Source organism: Ranitomeya imitator, chromosome 2 (assembly GCF_032444005.1).
Source record: "Ranitomeya imitator isolate aRanImi1 chromosome 2, aRanImi1.pri, whole genome shotgun sequence".
Classification (NCBI taxonomy): Eukaryota; Metazoa; Chordata; class Amphibia; order Anura; family Dendrobatidae; genus Ranitomeya; species Ranitomeya imitator.
This window is the reverse complement of record NC_091283.1, coordinates 785,118,908-785,145,382: the sequence shown is the minus strand read 5'-3', so window position 1 is coordinate 785,145,382 and position 26,475 is coordinate 785,118,908.

Sequence of the window (26,475 nt, the reverse complement as noted above, 5' to 3'; positions counted from 1 at the left end):
TTAGCAAACATAACAGCCAATATATTACGTCACTGGGCAATATACTACATCACTGGGCAATATACTACGTGGCAGGGCAATATACTACGTCGCTGGGCAATATACTACGTGGCTGGGCAATATACTACGTGGCTGGGCAATATACTACATGACTGGGCAATATACTACGTCGCTGGGCAATATACTACGTGGCTCTGTGCTGTATACTACTTCGCTGTGAAATATACTACGTGGCTCTGTGCTGTATACTACGTCACTGGGCAATATACTACGTAACTGGGCAATATACTACGTGGCTGGGCAATATACTACGTGGCTGGGCAATATACTACGTCACTGGGCAATATACTTCGTGGCTCTGTGCTGTATACTACGTGACTGGGCAATATACTACGTCACTGGGCAATATACTACGTGGCTGCGCAATATACTACGTAACTGGGCAATATACTATGTGGCTGGGCAGTATAGTACGTGGCTGCGCAATATACTACGTCACTAGGCAATATACTACGCAACTGGGCAATATACTACGTGGCTGGGCAATATACTACGTCACTAGGCAATATACTACGTGGCTGGCCAATATATTACGTCACTGGCCAGTATATTACGTCACTGGGCAATATACTACGTAGCTCTGCAATATACTACGTAACTGGGCAATATACTACGTGGCTGGGCAATATACTACGTGGCTGGGCAATATACTACATGACTGGGCAATATACTACGTCGCTGGGCAATATACTATGTGGCTGGGCAATATACTACATGGACATGCATATTCTAGAATACCCGATGCCGATGCGTTAGAATCAGGCCACCATCTAGTGCATTCATATAATTGTATATGTTCCAGGAGTCATTAGGAACAACGTGTGGACATGTGAATATTCTTTTATGACGCCTTTTACATGATCATTTTAAAAAAAATCCTGTTAAGCCAGATCGTGTATGTCAGATGTGAAGATTTTAAGGGCAGTGACAAGAACATGCAGCAGATGAATCATTGCCACTGAGGCTGAGGGATTCTGTCTACAGGTAGTGATTGCCATCATCAGTACAAGCAAACAGTATTCTACTGAATGCACAGATCCCAAGCTAGGGAATACCAGAAATACGTTATACATTGTTTTTAATGTCTTTTTTTTCTGGTTGGGGTTTGAGGGTCATTTTAATTTTAAGTGGTAATAGGTATGAATGTACAATATATTATTGTAAATAGATGTTAAATAATAAAAATAAATATAGATAGATTTTAACCCCTACACGACCTTGGGGATTTCCATTTTTCTGTGTTTTTTTACTTCCTTTCTTTCCAGAGCCATAACTTTTTATTTTTGGTCAATTTGGCCAGCCGTGTGAGTTTTTTTTTTTTCCGGGACAAATTTTACTTTTGAGCTACACCATTGTACTGGAAAATGGGGAAAAAAATTCAAAGTGCAGTGAAACTGGCAAAAAAGTGCAATTCCACAATTTTTTTTTATATATATATCATATTCAATAAATGGTAAAAGTGACCGGCCATTATCATTTTCCAGGTCATTACAAGTTCGTAGATAAGATTTACCGGTAAGTGGTAAAAAAATTCAAAGTTTGCAAAAAAAAAAAAAAGGGCCATTTATAGGGACCCTTAGTGTCTCCATTTTTCAGGGATATGGGGCTGGGTAAAGGTTTATTTTTTGCATGCTGAGCTGATGTTCTTATTTATACCATTTTGTGGTAGATACGATGCTTTGATCTCCCGTTATAGCATTTCATTGTAATATTGCGGCGACCAAAAAAATGTAATTCTGGTGTTTTGATTTTTTTCTCGTTACGCCGTTTAGCTATCGAATGAATTATTTTTATATTTTCATATATCAGGCGTTTCTGAATACGGCGATACCAAATATGTGTATTTTTTTTTCTTTATTGTTTTATTTTGAATGGGCGAATGCGCGTGATTTGAACTTTTATATATTTTAAAAAATGTTAACATTTTTTAAAACATTCGTTTTACTTTTCAGTGGCTTTAATAGTTTCCATGGGAGACTAGAAGCTGCGATCATCAGATCACCTGTGCTACACACAGCAGGGCTTCAGCCCTGATATGTGTAGCTAAACTGATCATCTGCTGTGAGTGCCGGCCTCATAGCAATCTGGCAATGACAACCACAGGGGTCTGCTGCAGACCCCGTGTTGTCTTGCCAGCCCATCGGCAACCCGCGATCATGTGACCCGGGCATCAATGGGTGGGGTTTGATACTCACTTCCAGCGCAAGCTTGTTAAATGCCGCTGTCAGAGATTGACAGCAACATTTGGCATGTTAACAGCCTTGAGTGGATTGCAATTACACCCGCGGCTGTTAGATGCACATGACAGCTGATGAAATCAGCTGACAAGTGCCAGAAAACATGCAGCGCCGGAGTCTGCATGGGGTGCAGGAATACGACCTATGACGTACCTATGCGTCATAGATTGTGAAGGGGTTAAAACATATATAGTATCTTTAGCTGAAAGATTTCCACAGGGTACATCAGTTTTATAATATTGAGGTGCATTCCTCCCAGTCCCTGTATCCCAGTACCCTGTTTCTATAGTAGTCAACGTCTGGCAGCTTTCTAAATCAAGCTATATATTGATGAACTTGGAAGATCGGAATTGTCATTGATTTACATCTACTGTAGATCTCAGAGACAAAATTAGGCCTGACAATGCTGGTGTACTTACTTTGAAAATCTATGTTCTTTGTGAAAGTTTCCCTGCTTAATAATAAAATAAGTTTTTGCTGGACTTATAAAATGTTCCTTTCAATTTGAGTATTAAACAGCCATTCTGACATGGATTTACAAAGTATGAAATAAAAGAAAATCTGATGACAGGTCCACTTTAATACAATACACAGTTATCTTTTATTCTCTCAACCCCTATAAATGTCAACAACAGCAATTAGTAGGTTGTGATGGGTACTGTTCCCAAGACTTCGGGCAAAATACTGCTTTTGGCTGGAAAAGTTGGTGTGCGTTCATTCTCCCTGAGGGAGAAGGATTTATAGGAGAAACATACTCATATGGGAGATATTACATGGTGACAAGTCAAATATTGATCATCTGTATAAGATATCATTCCTCAAATGTTTAGGGCAACAGCTACCAATAAACTATTAGTAGCCATTGCCTTCTGGAAGAGGAAGGCAGTAACCTGTCCATGCTCGACCCTTGCTGGAGATCTAGATATCCAGCGGAGGAGGAAGAGATGCTTCCAGGAAGATGTTAATTAGAGGTGTTTTGATCCAAGTCATTAATGAATTCTCGGCAAACCTCTGATGAACAACTCACAAAAAGTTGATATCATTGGTGAAATGATACCATCAAACATCATGTTTCTTCTAGTCCAGCCATGGATTGAACACACGTAGATGCAGGGTTGGACTGGCCCACCAGAGAATTGAAGAGTCCTCCGGTGGGCCCTGGCTTTTCTTTCAGGAGAGTTCATAGTGCAAACCTTGCAGCTGCTATGGGGCTCTTGAGTGGGGGAGAAAGGTGGGCTCTCAGAATAAAATCCCCTGGTGGACCCAGTCTGACACTACGTAGATGCCATGTGCTCTCCTACCCTGGAGCCAACATCTTTCTATTGGGTATACTGTGTTGTGTTATAACATTTTCTGTACTTTACAAACACTACCACCTTTCTTTATACCCACTCCAATTTTCTGATGAATTGATTATTTGTATTGTTTTTTTATATCTACGTGATGGATATTTGACTCTTAATATTTTTCTTATACTTGGTCATTATATGGTCTGTGAAGGTACGGAGGTTGTTGGAGCCATCTTGTAGGGATCACACCTTGAGAGGTGTATGCCTTTTACATGTTTTTTGCTGTATTTGTCCCTTTCAATGATTTATCAGATGTATTAATACACTTTATTAATGAATATGCCTATACATCATGTTATCCCTCTTCTCTTTTGATATATTGGAAGCCTTACCCTCGGCGTACAGTTCTGTATATGCCAGAAAAATGTCATGACGTGTGTACCGGCTATAGGGAACTAACAAAATGTGAATAAAGCTTTTTTTGTAACACAATATTTCAGTTTATTATCACATTTTCTGCTTGCTTTGGTCAGTTTTTGTGCCGATCGAATAATGATGGGAACATTTCTGTGCTACCTTCTCTATTACCACACAGAACATTGTGTCGCCTTTCATTTTCCTGGACTAATCCTGGCGATTAAAGTATTGATCGAAGGAAATAAAAAAAAAAGAAGGTGCCATTTGTTGCTTGCTGTTATATAAAGAGCATAAATACTAAGCGTCAGTACCCAAAATTGTAAATGGCACGGAAAACTGCCGATCGAAGGCATAGTTACTGAGCAACTTGTATGCACTACAGTTTCCACATTAAAGTGTAATTTACACTGGAAAAAAAAGTCAAATTAGAATTATGAAGGCGACATCCATCATCCGAGGCAAGATGGACATAAACATGTCCCAGTAACAGACTTCAGTTTGTCCTACTCTGTATGTAAATGCTGAAATAGCACGGCAGAGATGCCAGACATACTCAATGTTAAAAAAAGATTGCTGACTGAGAAGCTACAAGACCATCAAGGTCGCCGAGACCTCTGTCGTGGGGGATAATAATGTCAGAATACTATTAATATTATTGATGCTAATGCCACTTGGTGTAATGTTATATCAGCGACTTATGTTAAGTGGTTGGGCGCACTGATCTTGGCATGGCTGCCACAATCCTTTATCTATGATTGTTTATTAAGGAGATAACATGATTGATGTTCCTAGGAAACTGTAGGTGGTAAATACCAGGATGTTTTTTTGTTTTTTTTTAAAGAAGGGCACAAAGGGCATGGTCATTATTGTGAAAGTCAAAGTGAAGGCTCCTATGTAATCTTATTTCAGAATTGTTCTTTCTAGCAGCTGAAACATTGATACCGTCAGCGCAAAACATCTGATTCATTGCAGTTGCCCTCTAGGCTCATCAACAAACCAAGAAAAGTTAACAGTTCAGAACAAGCTGTCATGATTATGTACACAAGTACAGCTCTGGCAAAAATGAAGAGACCACCACATCAAACCCCTGTCATGGGCAGCCCAATCTCCAGACCTGAACCGCATTGAAAACCTCTGGAATGTAATCAAGAGGATGATGGATAGTCACAAGCCATCAAACAAAGAAGAACTGCTTAACTTTTTGACCAAGGAGCAGTGTGAAAGACTGGTGGAAAGCATGCCAAGACGCATGAAAGCTGTGATTAAAAATCATGGTTATTCCACAAAATATTGATTTCTGAACTCTTCCTGAGTTAAAACATTACTATTGTTGTTTCTAAATGATTATGAACTTGTTTTCTTTGCATTTTTTGAGGTCTGAAATTACTGTTTTGGTTTTTTTTTTGACTATTTTTCTTTGTCAGAAAAAAAATACAAATTTTATTGCTTGGAAATTTGGAGACATGTTGTCAGAAGTTTATAGAATAAAAGAACAATTTACATTTTACTCAAAAATATACCTATAAAGAGAAAAATCAGACAAACTGAACATTTTGCAGTGGTCTCTTCCTTTTTGCCAGAGCTGTATATGTCTTGTATCCTGCATTTTTCACCAGTTTTCCTCTTTACGTGATCTTGCTAATTTGCAATTGATTCTGAGCTGGTGCATGCAGACTAGCTGCTTTGATGGAAAAAAAAATAATAAAAAACTAAATAAGAAGGAAATTCCAAAATATTCAAAAATATATGTAACAGCCCCCAAATAGCACCAAACTATAGAACCAACCAGAATGTATTGAGAAATCACGTAAAAATTAAATTATATGCAAATCATTTTACTTACTAAGTTTGTTGAAAACAAATAACTTAAAAAAAAACATTAAAAACAAAGGACATGATAAAAAGTATATTCTAAAAAGGAGGGGCGAGGGATGTGTCATGATTGGAATATAAAGTTCTGAATATATTAATGACATATGTTATATTGCACGGTGCACACAGAAACAAAAATAAAAAGTGACAAAATGTAATAATATAAAATAAGATTAGAGCAATTTATAATTATTGATGATAAATAATGATCTTTAGAGATCTAAATACTGTATATGTCTACTGACTACGGAACAAAATTATAAAGATCCAATGTAATGATTCAATAATTATTGCATAGTGCAAGAGTAGGGATCCCATACCAGAGATCAAAAAAGATACCTAGTCCTATTAAAAAAAAATTATTGAAGCATGATACTTACCAAATATAGCACACCACAGCCTCCTCACACCACTCCAAAGCACGTTTCGCTGTCGCTTCATCAGGGAGTCAATTCTCCTATGTAACATTATTTCAGAATTATTCTCTTGAACAGCAGAAACATTCAGGTAGTATAGATGCAGGCAGCGTGAAACATCTGACTCGTCATAGTTGCCTTGCAGGCTCATCAGCAAACAAATAAAGAGGGTAACTACACTTTCAAATAACTTTTCAAAATAAGCTGTCATGGTTACATATAAACGTACATTTCTGGCCATTATATGTCTTGCATCCTGCATTTTTCACCAGTTTTCCTCATTGCATGCTCTATATTCCTGCTATGATGATAGCACACACAGAAGTAGCAGAGGCATGGAGGAAATTACATAGCTGTAAGCTAAGATATATTACAGACTTTCTTATTTTCCCTTTTACTATTGATTTCTGCAAAGAGTGTTCAAAGACACAGTTCCAATTTAGACAAAACAACATCCAATATTGTGTTTTAGACAGGTAAACGCTCAATCAGCTACACTAAGGAGAGTGGTCTGACTCCATTACTCTTAGGCTATGTGTTATGGCTGGCAATCAGGCAACACAGCGTGCAGTAATCAGCGCACATACAGAGATCTGGCAATAACCAAAAACAATAGGACGAGCTCTGAGACGTGGAATCTCTGTAGACTGCAGTACCTGATCTATCCTCACACAACTATAAGCAGCAGTGGATTGCGCCTATCACTACCTATGCAACTCGGCACTGCCTGAGGAGCTGACTAGCCTGAAGATAGAAATACAAGCCTGACTTACCTCAGAGAAATACCCCAAAGGAATAGGCAGCCCCCCACATATAATGACTGTTAGCAAGATGAAAAGACAAACGTAGGAATGAAATAGATTCAGCAAAGTGAGGCCCGATATTCTAGACAGAGCGAGGATAGCAAAGAGAACTATGCAGTCTACAAAAAACCCTAAAACGAAAACCACGCAAAGGGGCAAAAAGACCCACCGTGCCGAACTAACAGCACGGCGGTGCACCCCTTTGCTTCTCAGAGCTTCCAGCAAAAGTTAATAGCAAGCTGGACAGAAAAAACAGAAAACAAACTAGAAGCACTTATCTAGCAGAGCAGCAGGCCCAAGGAAAGATGCAGTAGCTCAGATCCAACACAGGAACATTGACAAGGAGCAAGGAAGACAGACTCAGGTGGAGCTAAATAGCAAGGCAGCCAACGAGCTCACCAAAACACCTGAGGGAGGAAGCCCAGAGACTGCAATACCACTTGTGACCACAGAAGTGAACTCAGCCACAGAATTCACAACAGTACCCCCCCCTTGAGGAGGGGTCACCGAACCCTCACCAGAACCCCCAGGCCGACCAGGATGAGCCACATGAAAGGCACGAACAAGATCTGGGGTATGGACATCAGAGGCAAAAACCCAGGAATTATCTTCCTGAGCATAACCCTTCCATTTGACCAGATACTGGAGTTTCCGTCTAGAGACACGAGAATCCAAAATCTTCTCCACAATATACTCCAATTCCCCCTCCACCAAAACAGGGGCAGGAGGCTCCACAGATGGAACCATAGGTGCCACGTATCTCCTCAACAACGACCTATGGAATACATTATGTATGGAAAAGGAGTCTGGGAGGGTCAGACGAAAAGACACCGGATTGAGAATCTCAGAAATCCTATGCGGACCAATAAAACGAGGTTTAAATTTAGGAGAGGAAACCTTCATAGGAACATGACGAGAAGATAACCAAACCAGATCCCCAACACGAAGTCGGGGTCCCACACGGCGTCTGCGATTAGCGAAAAGCTGAGCCTTCTCCTGGGACAAGGTCAAATTGTCCACTACCTGAGTCCAGATCTGCTGCAACCTGTCCACCACAGAATCCACACCAGGACAGTCCGAAGACTCAACCTGTCCTGAAGAGAAACGAGGATGGAACCCAGAATTGCAGAAAAATGGAGAGACCAAGGTAGCCGAGCTGGCCCGATTATTAAGGGCGAACTCAGCCAACGGCAAAAATGACACCCAATCATCCTGGTCAGCGGAAACAAAACATCTCAGATATGTTTCCAAGGTCTGATTGGTTCGTTCGGTCTGGCCATTAGTCTGAGGATGGAAGGCCGAGGAAAAAGATAGGTCAATGCCCATCCTACCACAAAAGGCTCGCCAGAACCTCGAGACAAACTGGGAACCTCTGTCAGAAACAATATTCTCAGGAATGCCATGTAAACGAACCACATGCTGGAAGAACAAAGGCACCAAATCAGAGGAGGAAGGCAATTTAACCAAGGGCACCAGATGGACCATTTTAGAAAAGCGATCACAGACCACCCAAATGACCGACATTTTTTGAGAAACGGGAAGGTCAGAAATGAAATCCATCGAAATATGTGTCCAAGGCCTCTTCGGGACCGGCAAGGGCAAAAGCAACCCACTGGCACGTGAACAGCAGGGCTTAGCCCTAGCACAAATTCCACAGGACTGCACAAAAGCACGCACATCCCGTGACAGAGATGGCCACCAGAAGGATCTAGCAACCAACTCCCTGGTACCAAAGATTCCTGGATGACCGGCCAGCACCGAACAATGAAGTTCAGAGATAACTTTACTAGTCCACCTATCAGGGACGAACAGTTTCTCGGCCGGACAACGATCAGGTTTATTAGCCTGAAATTTCTGCAACACTCTCCGTAAATCAGGGGAGATGGCAGACACAATGACTCCTTCCTTGAGGATACTCGCCGGCTCAGATAACCCCGGAGAGTCGGGCACAAAACTCCTAGACAGAGCATCCGCCTTCACATTTTTAGAGCCCGGAAGGTATGAAATCACAAAATCAAAACGAGCAAAAAATAACGACCAACGGGCCTGTCTAGGATTCAAGCGCTTGGCAGACTCAAGATAAGTAAGGTTCTTATGATCAGTCAAAACCACCACGCGATGCTTAGCACCCTCAAGCCAATGACGCCACTCCTCGAATGCCCACTTCATGGCCAGCAACTCTCGGTTGCCCACATCATAATTACGCTCAGCAGCAGAAAATTTCCTGGAAAAGAAAGCACATGGTTTGAACACTGAGCAACCAGAACCTCTCTGTGACAAAACCGCCCCTGCACCAATCTCAGAAGCATCAACCTCGACCTGGAACGGAAGAGAAACATCAGGTTGACACAACACAGGGGCACAGCAAAAACGACGCTTCAACTCCTGAAAAGCTTCCACGGCAGCAGAAGACCAATTAACCAAATCAGCACCCTTCTTGGTCAAATCGGTCAATGGTCTGGCAATGCTAGAAAAATTACAGATGAAGCGACGATAAAATTTAGCAAAGCCCAGGAATTTCTGCAGACTTTTTAGAGATGTCGGCTGAGTCCAATCCTGGATGGCCTGAACCTTAACCGGATCCATCTCGATAGTAGAAGGGGAAAAGATGAACCCCAAAAATGAAACTTTCTGCACACCGAAGAGACACTTTGATCCCTTCACGAACAAGGAATTAGCACGCAGTACCTGGAAAACCATTCTGACTTGCTTCACATGAGACTCCCAATCATCTGAGAAGATCAAAATGTCATCCAAGTAAACAATCAAGAATTTATCCAGATACTCACGGAAAATGTCATGCATAAAAGACTGAAAAACAGATGGAGCATTGGCAAGTCCGAACGGCATCACCAGATACTCAAAATGACCCTCGGGCGTATTAAATGCCGTTTTCCATTCATCTCCCTGCCTGATTCTCACCAGATTATACGCACCACGAAGATCAATCTTAGTAAACCAACTAGCCCCCTTAATCCGAGCAAACAAGTCAGAAATCAATGGCAAGGGATACTGAAACTTAACAGTGATCTTATTAAGAAGGCGGTAATCAATACACGGTCTTAGCGAACCATCCTTCTTGGCTACAAAAAAGAACCCTGCTCCCAATGGTGACGACGATGGGCGAATATGTCCCTTCTCCAGGGACTCCTTCACATAACTGCGCATAGCGGTGTGTTCAGGTACGGACAAATTAAATAAACGACCCTTAGGGAATTTACTACCAGGAATCAAATCGATAGCACAATCACAATTCCTATGCGGAGGTAGGGCATCAGACTTGGACTCTTCAAATACATCCTGAAAGTCCGACAAGAACTCTGGGATGTCAGAAGGAATGGATGACGAAATAGACAAAAATGGAACATCACCATGTACTCCCTGACAACCCCAGCTGGTTACCGACATAGAGTTCCAATCCAATACTGGATTATGGGTTTGTAGCCATGGCAACCCCAACACGACCACATCATGCAAATTATGCAGTACCAGAAAGCGAATAACTTCCTGATGTGCAGGAGCCATGCACATGGTCAGCTGGGCCCAGTACTGAGGCTTATTCTTGGCCAAAGGTGTAGCATCAATTCCTCTCAACGGAATAGGACACCGCAAAGGCTCCAAGAAAAATCCACAACGTTTAGCATAATCCAAATCCATCAGATTCAGGGCAGCGCCTGAATCCACAAACGCCATGACAGAATACGATGACAAAGAGCACATTAAGGTAATGGACAAAAGGAATTTGGACTGTACAGTACCAATAACGGCAGAGCTATCGAACCGCCTAGTGCGTTTAGGACAATTAGAAATAGCATGAGTAGAATCACCACAATAGAAACACAGTCTGTTCAGACGTCTGTGTTCGTGCCGTTCTACTTTAGTCATAGTCCTGTCGCACTGCATAGGCTCAGGTTTACTCTCAGACAATACCGCCAGATGGTGCACAGATTTACGCTCGCGCAAGCGACGACCGATCTGAATGGCCAAGGACATAGACTCATTCAAACCAGCAGGCATAGGAAATCCCACCATTACATCCTTAAGAGCTTCAGAGAGACCCTTTCTGAACAAAGCCGCTAGTGCAGATTCATTCCACAGAGTGAGTACTGACCACTTCCTAAATTTCTGACAATATACTTCTACATCATCCTGACCCTGGCATAAAGCCAGCAGATTTTTCTCAGCCTGATCCACTGAATTAGGCTCATCGTAAAGCAATCCCAGCGCCTGGAAAAATGCATCAACATTACTCAATGCAGAATCTCCTGGTGCAAGAGAAAACGCCCAGTCCTGTGGGTCGCCGCGCAAAAAAGAAATAATAATCAAAACCTGTTGAATAGGATTACCAGAAGAATGAGGTTTCAAGGCCAAAAATAGCTTACAATTATTTCTGAAGCTCAGGAACTTAGTTCTGTCACCAAAAAACAAATCAGGAATCGGAATTCTTGGTTCTAGCATCGATTTCTGATCAATAGTATCTTGAATCTTTTGTACATTTACAACGAGATTATCCATTGAGGAGCACAGAGCCTGAATATCCATGTCCACAGCTGTGTCCTGAAGCACTCTAATGTCTAGGGGAAAAAAAAGACTGAAGACAGAGCTAAGAAAAAAAAATGATGTCAGGATTTCTTTTTTCCCTCTATTGGGAATCATTGGTGTGGCTCCTTGTACTGTTATGGCTGGCAATCAGGCAACACAGCGTGCAGTAATCAGCGCACATACAGAGATCTGGCAATAACCAAAAACAATAGGACGAGCTCTGAGACGTGGAATCTCTGTAGACTGCAGTACCTGATCTATCCTCACACAACTATAAGCAGCAGTGGATTGCGCCTATCACTACCTATGCAACTCGGCACTGCCTGAGGAGCTGACTAGCCTGAAGATAGAAATACAAGCCTGACTTACCTCAGAGAAATACCCCAAAGGAATAGGCAGCCCCCCACATATAATGACTGTTAGCAAGATGAAAAGACAAACGTAGGAATGAAATAGATTCAGCAAAGTGAGGCCCGATATTCTAGACAGAGCGAGGATAGCAAAGAGAACTATGCAGTCTACAAAAAACCCTAAAACGAAAACCACGCAAAGGGGCAAAAAGACCCACCGTGCCGAACTAACAGCACGGCGGTGCACCCCTTTGCTTCTCAGAGCTTCCAGCAAAAGTTAATAGCAAGCTGGACAGAAAAAACAGAAAACAAACTAGAAGCACTTATCTAGCAGAGCAGCAGGCCCAAGGAAAGATGCAGTAGCTCAGATCCAACACAGGAACATTGACAAGGAGCAAGGAAGACAGACTCAGGTGGAGCTAAATAGCAAGGCAGCCAACGAGCTCACCAAAACACCTGAGGGAGGAAGCCCAGAGACTGCAATACCACTTGTGACCACAGAAGTGAACTCAGCCACAGAATTCACAACAGCTATGTTCACACATCTGTTTAGAACTTATGTTTGTCTGTTCCGTTTTAGGATCAGATAAATGGAATGAGTGATCCGTTGTATCAGTTACCACAAATGGAAGCAGATGGGCCCAATTGATTATTATGGAGTCTCTCGGCATCCAGGTTTTTTTTAGAATGGGAATGGAAGAAACAGTTCTACATGCAGAACATTTTTTTTCCGTTCTAATAAACTGACACCAGACAGACCCCATAATAATGAATGGGGTCCTTGTGCTTTATATGGATATATAACGAAACATCTCCTGAAGTGGAACAGACAAGTACAGCATGCCAAATGGTCATGTGAACAGAGCCTTAGTGTTGCTGGAGGGAATTTCAACACCGCTTTATACAGGTGGATAATTATTCATATTATTGTTTTTAAGAAGGTTAACTGCCAATAATAGGACAGTATATGCAAGGTCACGATCATCTGTTGAGCAATCAAAATCTAAAAGTTAATCGTTGTTGGCAGTACATCTACTGGCATTGGGGCAATGTTTGTGTGATGCCCTCTTGCTAGAATGGTCATCACACCCCTCATTATAATGCGTGTTTTTTGGATTCTTAAGTGGGCACTGTTATGCAGGAAAATAATGGAATAAATAATGGAGTAAATATTTTAAATAATGACTAAAGATTTTCTAATCAAGACTCGGAAGTCCAAGGACAGCACTCACAATGGCAGCCATATTGGTGGTCACCTTCCTACCACTGACAATAAACTCAGTAACTTTCTTGTACTCTAAAACAATTGGGACGCGTTTGATCTTGCATGCAGTAGATAAGCTGTAGTAAAAAAAAAAATTGTACATGTGACCTAATGATATAAAACATGATATAAAACTCTAAAAATTAATTTGATGGGACACTTCCAACACTATATTGTTAGTGACCTTTAGTGCTTGTAAATCTGTTCCCATGTCGGAGACATCTCAGTGGATTTACAATGTTATGTTTGGAAATAATAGAAACTCTACAGCTATTATAGACTTGATAAAGGAAAGATAAGTAACCCGGTTTGGGGTCAAATTACAGCCAAGCCTAGAAGCCATCATTTGATGTCTCGCAGGCTGTAGCCCAGAGCCGCGGTGACTTTGGCTCTCACTTCTAGTGAGCAGTTTATGGGGAGTGCCGTGCCATCCTTATAAATGACTATTACAGCTGGTTAATGACCTTATGGGAGCACTTCAGTTACTAAATACTGTTTCAGAATCAATTGCTGAGCGATGAATCGGAATATGGCACGGGGCTTCAAATGGTAACATTAATAAACATTATCGCTAATATTGATTCATTGCTGATGGAGCACAGCAGAGGTTGTGTCATCTAAAAGCACAATTAACTGAGTAGAAGAAAATACGGTAATTAGTGTTCATCTCTCAAGGAACTTATATTTTAGCTCTCATTGACAAAGTTGAAAAGAAATGGGGATCATTAAGGGGATATTTATATTTATATAACTTATTACATATCCCCTGGAAAGTTTCTAATTTTTGGATGTACAGTACAGGCCAAAAGTTTGGACACACCTTCTCATTTCAAGATTTTTCTGTATTTTCATGACTATGAAAATTGTACATTCACACTGAAGGCATCAAAACTATGAATTAACACATGTGGAATTATATACTTAACAAAAAAGTGTGAAACAACTGAAAATATGTCTTATATTCTAGGTTCTTCAAAGTAGCCACCTTTTGCTTTGATGACTGCTTTGCACAGTCTTGGCTTTCCCTTGATGAGCTTCTAGAGGTAGTCACCGTGAATGGTTTTCACTTCACAGTTGTTCCCTGTCAGGTTTAATAAGTGGGATTTCTTACCTTATAAATGGGGTTGGGACCATCAGTTGTGTTGAGCAGAAGTCTGGTGGATACACAGCTGATAGTCCTACTGAATAGACTGTTAGAATTAGTATTATGGCAAGAAAAAAGCAGCTAAGTAAAGAAAAACGAGTGGCCATCATTACTTTAAGAAATGAAGGTCAGTCAGTAAGAAAAATTGGGGAAACTTTGAAAGTGTCCCCAAGTGCAGTTGCAAAAACCATCAAGGGCTACAAAGAAACTGGCTCACATGAGGACCACCCCAGGAAAGGAAGACCAAAAGTCACCTCTGCTTCTGAGGATAAGTTTATCCGAGTCACCAGCCTCAGAAATCGCAGGTTAATAGCAGCTCAGATTAGAGACCAGGTCAATGCCATACAGAGTTCTAGCAGCAGACGCATCTCTACAACAACTGTTAAGAGGAGACTTTGTGCAGCAGGCCTTCATGGTAAAATAGCTGCTAGGAAACCACTGCTAAGGACAGGCAACAAGCAGAAGAGACTTGTTTGGGCTAAAGAACACAAGGAATGGACATTAGACCAGTGGAAATCTGTGCTTTGGTCTGATGAGTCCAAATTTGAGATCTTTGGTTCCAACCACCGTGTCTTTGTGCGACGCAGAAAAGGTGAACGGATGGCCGCTACATGCCTGGTTCCCACTGTGAAGCATGGAGGAGGAGGTGTGATGGTGTGGGGGTGCTTTACTGGTGACACTGTTGAAGATTTATTCCAAATTGAAGGCATACTGAACCAGCATGGCTACCACAGCATCTTGCAGCGGCATGCTATTCCATCCGGTTTGCGCTTAGTTGGACCATCATTTATTTTTCAACAGGACAATGACCACAAACACACCTCCAGGCTGTGTAAGGGCTATTTGACAAAGAAGGAGAGTGATGGGGTGCTACGCCCTCCACAGTCACCAAACCTGAACCCAATCGAGATGGTTTGGGTTGAGCTTGACCACAGAGTGAAGGCAAAAAGGCCAACAAGTACTAAGCATCTCTGGGAATTCCTTCAAGATTGTTTGAAGAACATTTCCAGGGACTACCTCTTGAAGCTCATGAAGAAAATGCCAAGAGTGTGGAAAGCAGTCATCAAATTAAAAGGTGGCTACTTTGAAGAACCTAGAATATAAGACATATTTTCAGTTGTTTCACACTTTTTTGTTAAGTATATAATTCCACATGTGTTAATTCATAGTTTTGATGCCTTCAGTGTGAATTTACAATTTTCATAGTCATGAAAATACAGAAAAATCTTGAAATGAGAAGGTGTGTCGAAACTTTTGGTCTGTACTGTATGTTGGATCCAAGAAGAATAACAGTTATTTGAAAAAAATGCCCAAAAATTGTTATGTAATGGAGAATGCAAAAAATGCTACGAGGGGCGTTCATTAAAGATTTCCCCTGACCCACTTCCTGTGGGTTGAGAGCAATGAAACTTGGCACAGTTATTAGTTCTTCTCTACATAGGTGCCACCTAGGGACACACTCTTCTCCCATCTCTTTAAGAAACTGTAAACACCTTGCTTGTAGAAGTCGACAGGTTGCTCCAAAAGCCATGTTGTGACTTCGGGAATCAGAGTCTCATCTGGAAAATGCTTGTCCTTCAAAAATAATTTCATTGTTGAAAAGAGGTGGAAGTCCGATGGTGCGACATGAGCATGCTTCTATTTGGTCAACATGTGGGTTGTGAACTTGCGCATTATCTTGCAGAATGCAGACACCTTTGGTGAGCATGCCACATCTTTTGGTTTTGATGGCCTCCCGCAATTTCCGCAGAAGTGAAGCATAGTATGTTCCAGTGATCATGGTATGCTTTGCTACAAAATCCGTGCTGGTCCCAAAACACTGTGAGCATGACCTTGCTTGCCGAGGGTTGGGCACGTGTCTTCTTTGGAGGCGGTGAGTCATGATGCTTCCTGTTGTGAATTCTGTTATCGAACTCCCTCCTGTGGTCATGAATGGTACTTCGGCGAGTTCTGTCCATGGACTCTCTCTGGTGGCTGTGAGTGGAGCTGCTGGTTCTGAGGTTCCTTCCACAGGTGACCTAGTTTATTCTTTGGCTGGCTGCTCTATTTAACTTCACTCAGATCATTACTCCATGCCAGCTGTCAATGTTCTAGTACTGGTTCAGTTCGCTCTTGGATCTTTCTGGTGACCTGTCTACTCCAGCAAAAGCTAAGTCCCTGCTAGTTTATTTGTTGTTCTTTGTTTTCTTGTCCAGCTTGCTATCTTGATTTTGCCTTGCTTGCTGGAAGCTCTGGGATGAAGAGTGGCACCTCCACACCGTGAGTCGGTGCGGGGGTCTTTTTACACACTCTGCGTGGTCTTTTTGTAGTTTTTTGTGCTGACCGCAAAGTTACCTTTTCTATCCTCAGTCTGTTTAGTAAGTCTGGCCTCCCTTTGCTGAAACTTGTTTCATTCCTGTGTTTGTGACTTTCATCTTAACTCACAGTCAATATTTGTGGGGGGCTGCCTTTTTCTTTGGGGAATTTCTCTGAGGCAAGGTAGGCTTTATTTCCTTTCTCTAGGGGTAGTTAGCTCTTAGGCTGTGAAGAGGCGTCTAGGCAGAGTTAGGTACGCTCCACGGCTATTTCTAGTGTGTGTGATAGGATTAGGGGTTGCGGTCAGCAGAGCTCCCACTTCCCAGAGCTTGTCCTGTGTTAGTTTAACCATCAGGTCATTCCGGGTGCTCCTAACCACCAGGTCCGTAACAGTACAGCTGGCCCAAAGTGTTAATGCATCTCAATAGAGGGATAAGAGAAGTTCTGAGACCATTTTTTTTCTCTGCAGTGTGTTTTGTCTTTCTTTTCCCCTTAACCTCTGGGTGGTTCAGGACACAGGTGTAGATATGGACATTCAAGGTCTGTCCTCTTCTGTGGATCATCTCACTGCAAGGGTACAAAGCATTCAAGATTTTGTAGTTCAGAATCCGATGTTAGAGCCTAGAATTCCAATTCCTGATTTGTTTTCTGGGGATAGATCTAAATTCCTGAATTTCAAAAATAATTGTAAACTGTTTCTTGCTTTGAAACCCCGCTCCTCTGGTGACCCCGTTCGGCAAGTAAAAATCATTATTTCTTTGTTGCGTGGCGACCCTCAAGACTGGGCATTTTCCCTTGCACCAGGAGATCCTGCATTGCGTGATGTAGATGCGTTTTTTCTGGCGCTTGGATTGCTTTATGATGAACCAAATTCAGTGGATCAGGCAGAGAAAATCTTGCTGGCTTTGTGTCAGGGTCAGGATGAAGCGGAGGTATATTGTCAGAAGTTTAGAAAGTGGTCTGTGCTTACTCAGTGGAATGAGTGTGCCCTGGCGGCAATTTTCAGAAAGGGTCTATCTGAAGCCCTTAAGGATGTTATGGTGGGATTTCCCATGCCTGCTGGTCTGAATGAGTCTATGTCATTGGCCATTCAGATCGATCGGCGCTTGCGTGAGCGCAAAGCTGTGCACCATTTGGCAGTATTCTCTGAGCAGAGGCCTGAGCCTATGCAATGTGATAGGACTTTGACCAGAGCTAAACGGCAAGAACACAGACGTCAGAATGGGCTGTGTTTTTACTGTGGTGACTCCACTCATGCTATCTCCGATTGTCCTAAGCGCACTAAGCGGTTCGCTAGGTCAGCTACCATTGGTACGGTACAGTCTAAATTTCTTTTGTCCGTTACTCTGATTTGCTCTTTGTCGTCCTATTCTGTTATGGCATTTGTGGATTCAGGCGCTGCCCTGAATTTGATGGACTTAGAGTTTGCCAGGCGCTGTGGTTTTTTCTTGGAACCCTTGCAGTATCCTATTCCATTGAGAGGAATTGATGCTACGCCTTTGGCCAAGAAAAAGCCTCAGCACTGGACTCAATTGACCATGTGCATGGCTCCTGCACATCAGGAGGATATTCGCTTTTTGGTGTTGCATAATCTGCATGATGTGGTCGTTTTGGGGTTGCCTTGGCTACAGGTCCATAATCCAGTGTTGGATTGGAAATCAATGTCTGTGTCCAGCTGGGGTTGTCAAGGGGTACATGGTGATGTTCCATTGCTGTCAATTTCGTCTTCCACTCCTTCTGAAGTCCCTGAGTTTTTGTCGGATTACCGGGATGTATTTGATGAGCCCAAATCCAGTGCCCTACCTCCTCATAGGGATTGCGATTGTGCTATTAATTTGATTCCTGGTAGTAAGTTTCCTAAGGGCCGACTGTTCAATTTATCTGTGCCAGAACACGCCGCTATGCGGAGTTATATAAAGGAGTCCTTGGAGAAAGGGCATATTCGCCCGTCGTCATCACCGTTGGGAGCAGGGTTCTTTTTTGTGGCCAAGAAGGATGGTTCTTTGAGACCTTGTATTGATTACCGCCTTCTTAATAAGATCACGGTCAAATTTCAGTACCCTTTGCCGCTACTGTCTGATTTGTTTGCTCGGATTAAGGGGGCTAGTTGGTTCACCAAGATAGATCTTCGAGGGGCGTATAATCTTGTGCGTATTAAACAGGGCGATGAATGGAAAACAGTATTTAATACGCCCGAGGGCCATTTTGAGTACCTGGTGATGCCATTCGGGCTTTCTAATGCTCCATCTGTGTTTCAGTCCTTTATGCATGACATCTTCCGAAAGTACCTGGATAGATTTATGATTGTATATTTGGATGATATTTTGGTCTTTTCGGATGATTGGGAGTCTCATGTGAGGCAGGTCAGAATGGTGTTCCAGGTCCTTTGTGCGAATTCCTTGTTTGTGAAGGGGTCTAAATGTCTCTTTGGAGTTCAGAAGGTTTCATTTTTGGGTTTCATTTTTTCCCCTTCTACTATCGAGATGGATCCTGTTAAGGTTCAGGCCATTTATGATTGGACTCAGCCTACATCTGTGAAGAGCCTGCAGAAGTTCCTGGGCTTTGCTAATTTTTACCGTCGCGTCATCGCTAATTTTTCTAGTGTTGTTAAACCGTTGATTGATTTGACCAAGAAAGGTGCTGATGTGGTCAATTGGTCCTCTGCGGCCATTGAGGCTTTTCAGGAGTTGAAGCGTCGTTTTTCTTCTGCCCCTGTGTTGTGCCAGCCAGATGTTTCGCTCCCGTTTCAGGTCGAGGTTGATGCTTCTGAGATTGGAGCAGGGACTGTTTTGTCTCAAAGAAGTTCTGATGGCTCGGTGATGAAACCATGTGCTTTCTTTTCTAGAAAGTTCTCGCCTGCTGAGCGCAATTATGATGTTGGCAATCGAGAGTTGTTGGCTATGAAGTGGGCATTCGAGGGGTGGCGACATTGGCTTGAAGGAGCCAAGCATCGTGTGGTGGTCTTGACGGATCACAAGAATTTGACTTATCTCGAGTCTGCCAAATGGTTGAATCCTAGACAGGCTCGATGGTCGCTGTTTTTCTCCCGTTTCGATTTTGTGGTTTCATACCTTCCGGGCTCTAAGAATGTGAAGGCTGATGCCCTTTCAAGGAGTTTTGTGCCTGACTCTCCGGGTGTTCCTAAGCCGGCTGGTATTCTCAAAGAGGGGGTAATTTTGTCTGCCATCTCCCCTGATTTGCGGCGGGTGCTGCAGAAATTTCAGGCTGATAGACCTGACCATTGTCCAGCGGAGAAACTGTTTGTCCCTGATAGATGGACTAGTCGAGTTATCTCTGAGGTTCATTGTTCGGTGTTAGCTGGTCATCCTGGAATCTTTGGTACCAGAGATTTGGTGGCTAGATCCTTTTGGTGGCCTTCCTTGTCACGGGATGTGCGTTCTTTTGTGCAGTCCTGTGGGACTTGTGCTCGGGCTAAGCCCTGCTGTTCTCGTGCCAGTGGGTTGCTTTTGCCCTTGCCGGTCCCGAAGAGGCCCTGGACGCATATTTCCATGGATTTTATTTCAGATCTCCCTGTCTCTCAAAGGATGTCGGTCATCTGGGTGGTTTGTGATCGCTTCTCTAAGATGGTCCATTTGGTACCCTTGTCTAAATTGCCTTCCTCCTCTGATTTGGTGCCATTGTTTTTCCAGCATGTGGTTCGTTTGCATGGCATTCCGGAGAACATCGTCTCGGACAGAGGTTCCCAGTTTGTTTCGAGGTTTTGGCGGTCCTTTTGTGCTAAGATGGGCATTGATTTGTCTTTTTCTTCGGCTTTCCATCCTCAGACAAATGGCCAAACCGAACGAACCAATCAGACTTTGGAGACATATCTGAGATGCTTTGTTTCTGCTGATCAGGATGATTGGGTGTCCTTCTTGCCTTTGGCTGAGTTCGCCCTTAATAATCAGGCCAGCTCGGCTATTTTGGTTTCGCCTTTTTTCTGTAATTCTGGTTTCCATCCTCGTTTTTCTTCAGGGCAGGTTGAGCCGTCGGACTGTCCTGGTGTGGATTCTGTGGTGGACAGATTGCAGCAAATTTGGACTCACGTAGTGGACAATTTGACATTGTCCCAGGAGAAGGCTCAACGTTTCGCTAACCGCCGTCGCTGTGTTGGTCCCCGACTTCGTGTTGGGGATTTGGTTTGGTTGTCGTCTCGTTATGTTCCTATGAAGGTTTCCTCTCCTAAGTTTAAGCCTCGTTTCATTAGTCCTTATAAGATTTCTGAAGTTCTCAATCCTGTGTCATTTCGTTTGGCCCTTCCAGCTTCTTTTGCCATCCATAATGTGTTCCATAAGTCGTTATTGCGGAGATACATGGTGCCTATGGTTCCCTCCGTTGACCCTCCTGCCTCGGTGTTGGTCGAGGGGGAGTTGGAGTATGTGGTGGAGAAGATTTTAGATTCTCGTATTTCGAGACGGAAACTCCAGTACCTGGTCAAGTGGAAGGGTTATGGTCAGGAAGATAATTCCTGGGTTGTTGCCTCTGATGTTCATGCTGCCGATCTGGTTCGTGCCTTTCATTTGGCTCGTCCTGATCGGCCTGGGGGCTCTGGTGAGGGTTCGGTGACCCCTCCTCAAGGGGGGGGGGTACTGTTGTGAATTCTGTTATCGAACTCCCTCCTGTGGTCATGAATGGTACTTCGGCGAGTTCTGTCCATGGACTTCCTCTGGTGGCTGTGAGTGGAGCTGCTGGTTCTGAGGTTCCTTCCACAGGTGACCTAGTTTATTCTTTGGCTGGCAGCTCTATTTAACTCCACTCAGATCGTTACTCCATGCCAGCTGTCAATGTTCTAGTACTGGTTCAGTTCGCTCTTGGATCTTTCTGGTGACCTGTCTACTCCAGCAGAAGCTAAGTCCCTGCTAGTTTATTTGTTGTTCTTTGTTTTCTTGTCCAGCTTGCTATCTTGATTTTGCCTTGCTTGCTGGAAGCTCTGGGATGCAGAGTGGCACCTCCGCACAGTGAGTCGGTGCGCTGGTCTTTTTGCACACTCTGCGTGGTCTTTTTGTAGTTTTTTGTGCTGACCGCAAAGTTACCTTTTCTATCCTCAGTCTGTTTAGTAAGTCTGGCCTCCCTTTGCTGAAACTTGTTTCATTCCTGTGTTTGTGACTTTCATCTTAACTCACAGTCAATATTTGTGGGGGGCTGCCTTTTTCTTTGGGGAATTTCTCTGAGGCAAGGTAGGCTTTATTTCCTTTCTCTAGGGGTAGTTAGCTCTTAGGCTGTGAAGAGGCGTCTAGGCAGAGTTAGGTACGCTCCACGGCTATTTCTAGTGTGTGTGATAGGATTAGGGGTTGCGGTCAGCAGAGCTCCCACTTCCCAGAGCTTGTCCTGTGTTAGTTTAACCATCAGGTCATTCCGGGTGCTCCTAACCACCAGGTCCGTAACAGCTTCCATTGCATCGACTGGACTTTAGTCTCGGGATCATAGTGATGGACCCAGCATTCATCCTGTGTGATCAGTCTGTTGAAAAAGTCCTCCTGGTTTCCATGGCACATCATCAATAGAGCATTTGTTCCTGCTTCTGGAAAGGTGTGAGCAGCCGGGGAAGATGAAGATGGTCTTGGATGATTTTTTCCATAGCCCCCTTCTAATCTTGACATTTTGGGCCAGGTGGCGAATGGTTACACAGCTATTTTCCAAAATGGTGACCTCCACTTGCTGAATGTTGTGTTCATCAATAGCAAAGTGGGGTCGCCCTGGAATTGAAGCTGTTTTCACCAAAGTCCAACCACATTTGAGTTGACAATGCCAGTTCTTGACTACATCATCTTTGATCTCATCGAACGTCTCCTTTGGTGTGCGGGCTTTCAAGTAAAGGAACTTGATTACTGCTCTGTATTCCACTGGGTTCATTATCAAACCTCGCACCACTTCAGCACCTATAAAATCAAGACCGTTATCAGTTCTGAGTTGCAAATTGGCACGTAACCTACAGAGGCTTATATCATTACACATGTGCAGTTTCAGCATCCTGTGATAAATGGAAGTCGGTCAGGGGAAATTTTTAACGAGCCCCCCTCGTATATCCTGCGAGCTAACAAGTCTGGCAGAAAGTTCCCCTAAAAAAAAAATCACAAATTTGTTTCTGTTTATTCCCATAACTGGAGATACAGCACCGATCATTAAGCGAGTATTTTTTTCTCCATTCATCCCTGCGAATAATCCTACTAAAGTTAAGGTACTGTCACACTAGACGATATCGCTAGCGATCCGTGACGTTGCAGCATCCTCGCTAGCGATATCGTCCAGTGTGACAGGCAGCAGCGATCAGGCCCCTGCTGTGCTGTCGCTGGTCGGGGAAGAAAGTCCAGAACTTTATTTGGTCGCTGGACTCCCCGTAGACATCGCTGAATCGGCGTGTGTGACACCGATTCAGCGATGTCTTTGCTGGTAACCAGGGTAAACATCGGGTAACTAAGCGCAGGGCCGCGCTTAGTAACCCGATGTTTACCCTGGTTACCATCCTAAAAGTAAAAAAACAAACACTACATACTTACCTACCGCTCTCTGTCCTCCAGCGCTGTGCTCTGCACTCCTCCTGCTCTGGCTGTGAGCGTCGGTCAGCCGGAAAGCAGAGCGGTGACGTCACCGCTCTGCTTTCTGGCTGCCCGGCGCTCACAGCCAGACCAGAGAAGCAGAGCGCCGAGGACAGACAGCGGAAGGTAAGTATGTAGCGTTTGTTTTTTTACTTTTTAGGATGGTAACCAGGGTAAACATCGGGTTACTAAGCGCGGCCCTGCGCTTAGTTACCCGATGTTTACCCTGGTTACCGGGGACCTCGGGATCGTTGGTCGCTGGAGAGCTGTCTGTGTGACAGCTCTCCAGCGACCAAACAGCGACGCTGCAGCGATCCGGATCGTTGTCGGTATCGCTGCAGCGTCGCTATGTGTGACGGTACCTTTACTTTCTCCCCTGCCTGAAACAGCAGAATAACATATCAGTGCACAGCAGATGGAAGCAGTGCAGACTTGGGCTTTATTGTCCCTTTAAGACAGGAACAGCAGCCAAGTTTGCTGTTGAAAAGTTGGCTTCAAATGCAGCCAAAAAATGTGATGTGATTTTATAGCGAGCGACAGACTGAATATACAGTGATAAACAGACAGTTATAACGTTCTAAAGAGACAGCAACAAAAATGAATTGACTGCTCAACTAATCTCATCAATACCTGTTATATAACAGGTTCTGACAGGACACTGTCCTTCTGCATTCCAGGTACCTAAAATTAGCTGGTAACTGGATTATACAGGGTACAGATTCCTGAAAAGCCTTTGCGGAGAAATACAAGAACGGCAAAATAAACATTCAAAGTCTGTTCCTATCCCAGAGAAAGAATGGTAACTGGTCACAGTCGGATTTCAATAATAAAGACTGGGTCAGGGGGCAGCCACACAGAGGTCCTATAGGTAAATGGGACACTACCATCTCCAAAGCAGGTGAAATTGGGAATTATGAGGAGCTATTGGACAGCAAAGTCTGTGTCCACTTCTAGACTGGGTACAACCCAAACTACCATTGTGATGGATACAAATTCAGATTTCATGCCAGCGTCTACATTCTTTAAAGGAAACCTGTCACCAGTTTTTAGTATCCCAACAAATGCCACCACCTTTTTCTGCATTTGTTATACATTTCACAATTGATTACATTACCTCCTAACTCCCCATTTACACCTCAAAAATACCATTTGATTAGGTCCTACACTGTATTTAAATAAGGTTGGTCTGGTCCGATGGGCATCCTCCTTGCGACGTCTGTTCCTCCTCTGCTAGTAAAAGCCGTCCTCTGGCATCCTGCGTCATCCACATAGCTGAACAAAGTCTTGCACCTGTGCAGTAGCATCGCTGGCCGCGCAGGCGCACTTTGCTCTACCATACTGTGGGCATCAGCATTGATGTCCTTTTGTTCTGCCCTCAATCGGAGATGTGCACAACCATATAGACTAATACAGGTGCTTCTCACTAAATTAGAATATCATCAAAAAGTTAATTTATTTCAGTTCTTCAAGACAAAAAAAATGAAACTCATATATTATATAGAGACATTACAAACAGAGTGATCTATTTCAAGTGTTTATTTCTGTTAATGTTGTTGATTATGGCTTACAGACAATGAAAACCCAAAAGTCATTATCTCAGTAAAATAATTAGCAAAAAACACCTGCAAAGGCTTCCTAAGCTTTTAAAAAGGTTCCTTAGTCTGTTTCAGTAGGCTCCACAATCATGGGGAAGACTTCTGACTTGACAGATGTCCAGAAGGCAGTCACTGACACACTCCACAAGGAGGGTAAGTCCCAATAGGTCACTGCTAAAGAAGCTGACTGTTCACAGAGTGCTGTATCCAAGCATATTAATGGAATGTTGAGTGGAAGAAAAAAGTGTGGTAGAAAAAGGTGCACAAGCAACCGGGATAACCACAGCCTTGAAAGGATTGTTAAGATTAGGCCATTCAAAAATTTGGGGGAGATCCACAAGGAAAGGACTGCTGCTGGAGCCACCACACACAGACGTATCCAGGACATGGGCTACAAGTGTCGCATTCGTTGTGTCAAGCCACTCATGACCAATAGACAAGAAGCGTCTTACCTGGGCCAAGGAGAAAAAGAACTGGACTGTTCCTTAATGGTCCAAGGTGTTGTTTTCAGATGAAAGTAAATTTGCATTTCATTTGGAAATCAAGGTCCCAGAGTCTGGATGAAGTGGAGAGGCCACAATCCAAGCTGCTTGAGGTCTAGTGTGAAGATTCCACAATCAGTGATGGTTTGGGGAACCATGTCATCTGCTGGTGTAGGTCCACTGTGTTTTATCAAGACCAAAGTCAGCGCAGCCGTCTACCAGGAAATTTTATAGCACTTCATGCTTCCCTCTGCCAACAAGCTTTTTGGAGATGGAAATTTCATTCTCCAGCAGGACTTGGCACTTGTCCACACTGCCACAAGTACCAATACCTGGTTTAAAAACAACAGTATCACTGTGCTTGATTGGCTAGCAAACTCGCCTGACCTTAACCCCATAGAGAATCTATGGGGTATTGTCAAGAGGAAGATGAGAGACACCACACCCAACAATGCAGGTGTGGCACCCGAGGGTCCTTGTCGTCACAGTAACATTGCTTTCCTCATGGGGAGAGTGATGTTACGCATGGAAGTGATGAGGGATATCTCTTTATCAGGTAACCACAATGCACATAACATGTTCACACTCCAGTCCACAAGGGGGAACTTTTGATCCTATTCCTAGGTGACTCCCCTATATATATTGGGGTTTGGAGGGAAAGAAAAGTTAGTTCCTGTCAGAGAGACAGAGGGGAAGGAAGCAGGAACAGAAGTGCTGTAGCTCCTGGACAGAGATAATACCGAAAGCAGAACAGATTGCAGCGAGCATGTAGGAGAGTGAAGCACAGGAGAGTGACATCAGGGGAGGACGGCTGTGAACGAGCGATCCCCCTCTGAAGCGCAGATAACCGGTAGCTGGAACACTGAGGTTGTAAGGGACTCTAAGACTTACAGCAGAGACCGGCATGACAGCTAAACTGCAAGTTACCTGTCCGCCTCAATACCCAGGGGGCACAGTGACACATAGAGCCTGGGTCGTGATAGAGACCATGTAAAAAGGCTCAAGTCACAAGTCATACAGGTTTGTGTCCTATCCTATATGGGGGACAGAGAGAAGAACTGTGAGGACCTTATCAGAAGCCATAGGCAGTAAGGGACTACAACACCACCACGCTAGAGGAAGGCTTTTAACTCCACCTGGATAAGAGGACTCCCAACTTGCCTCCAAGCCGGC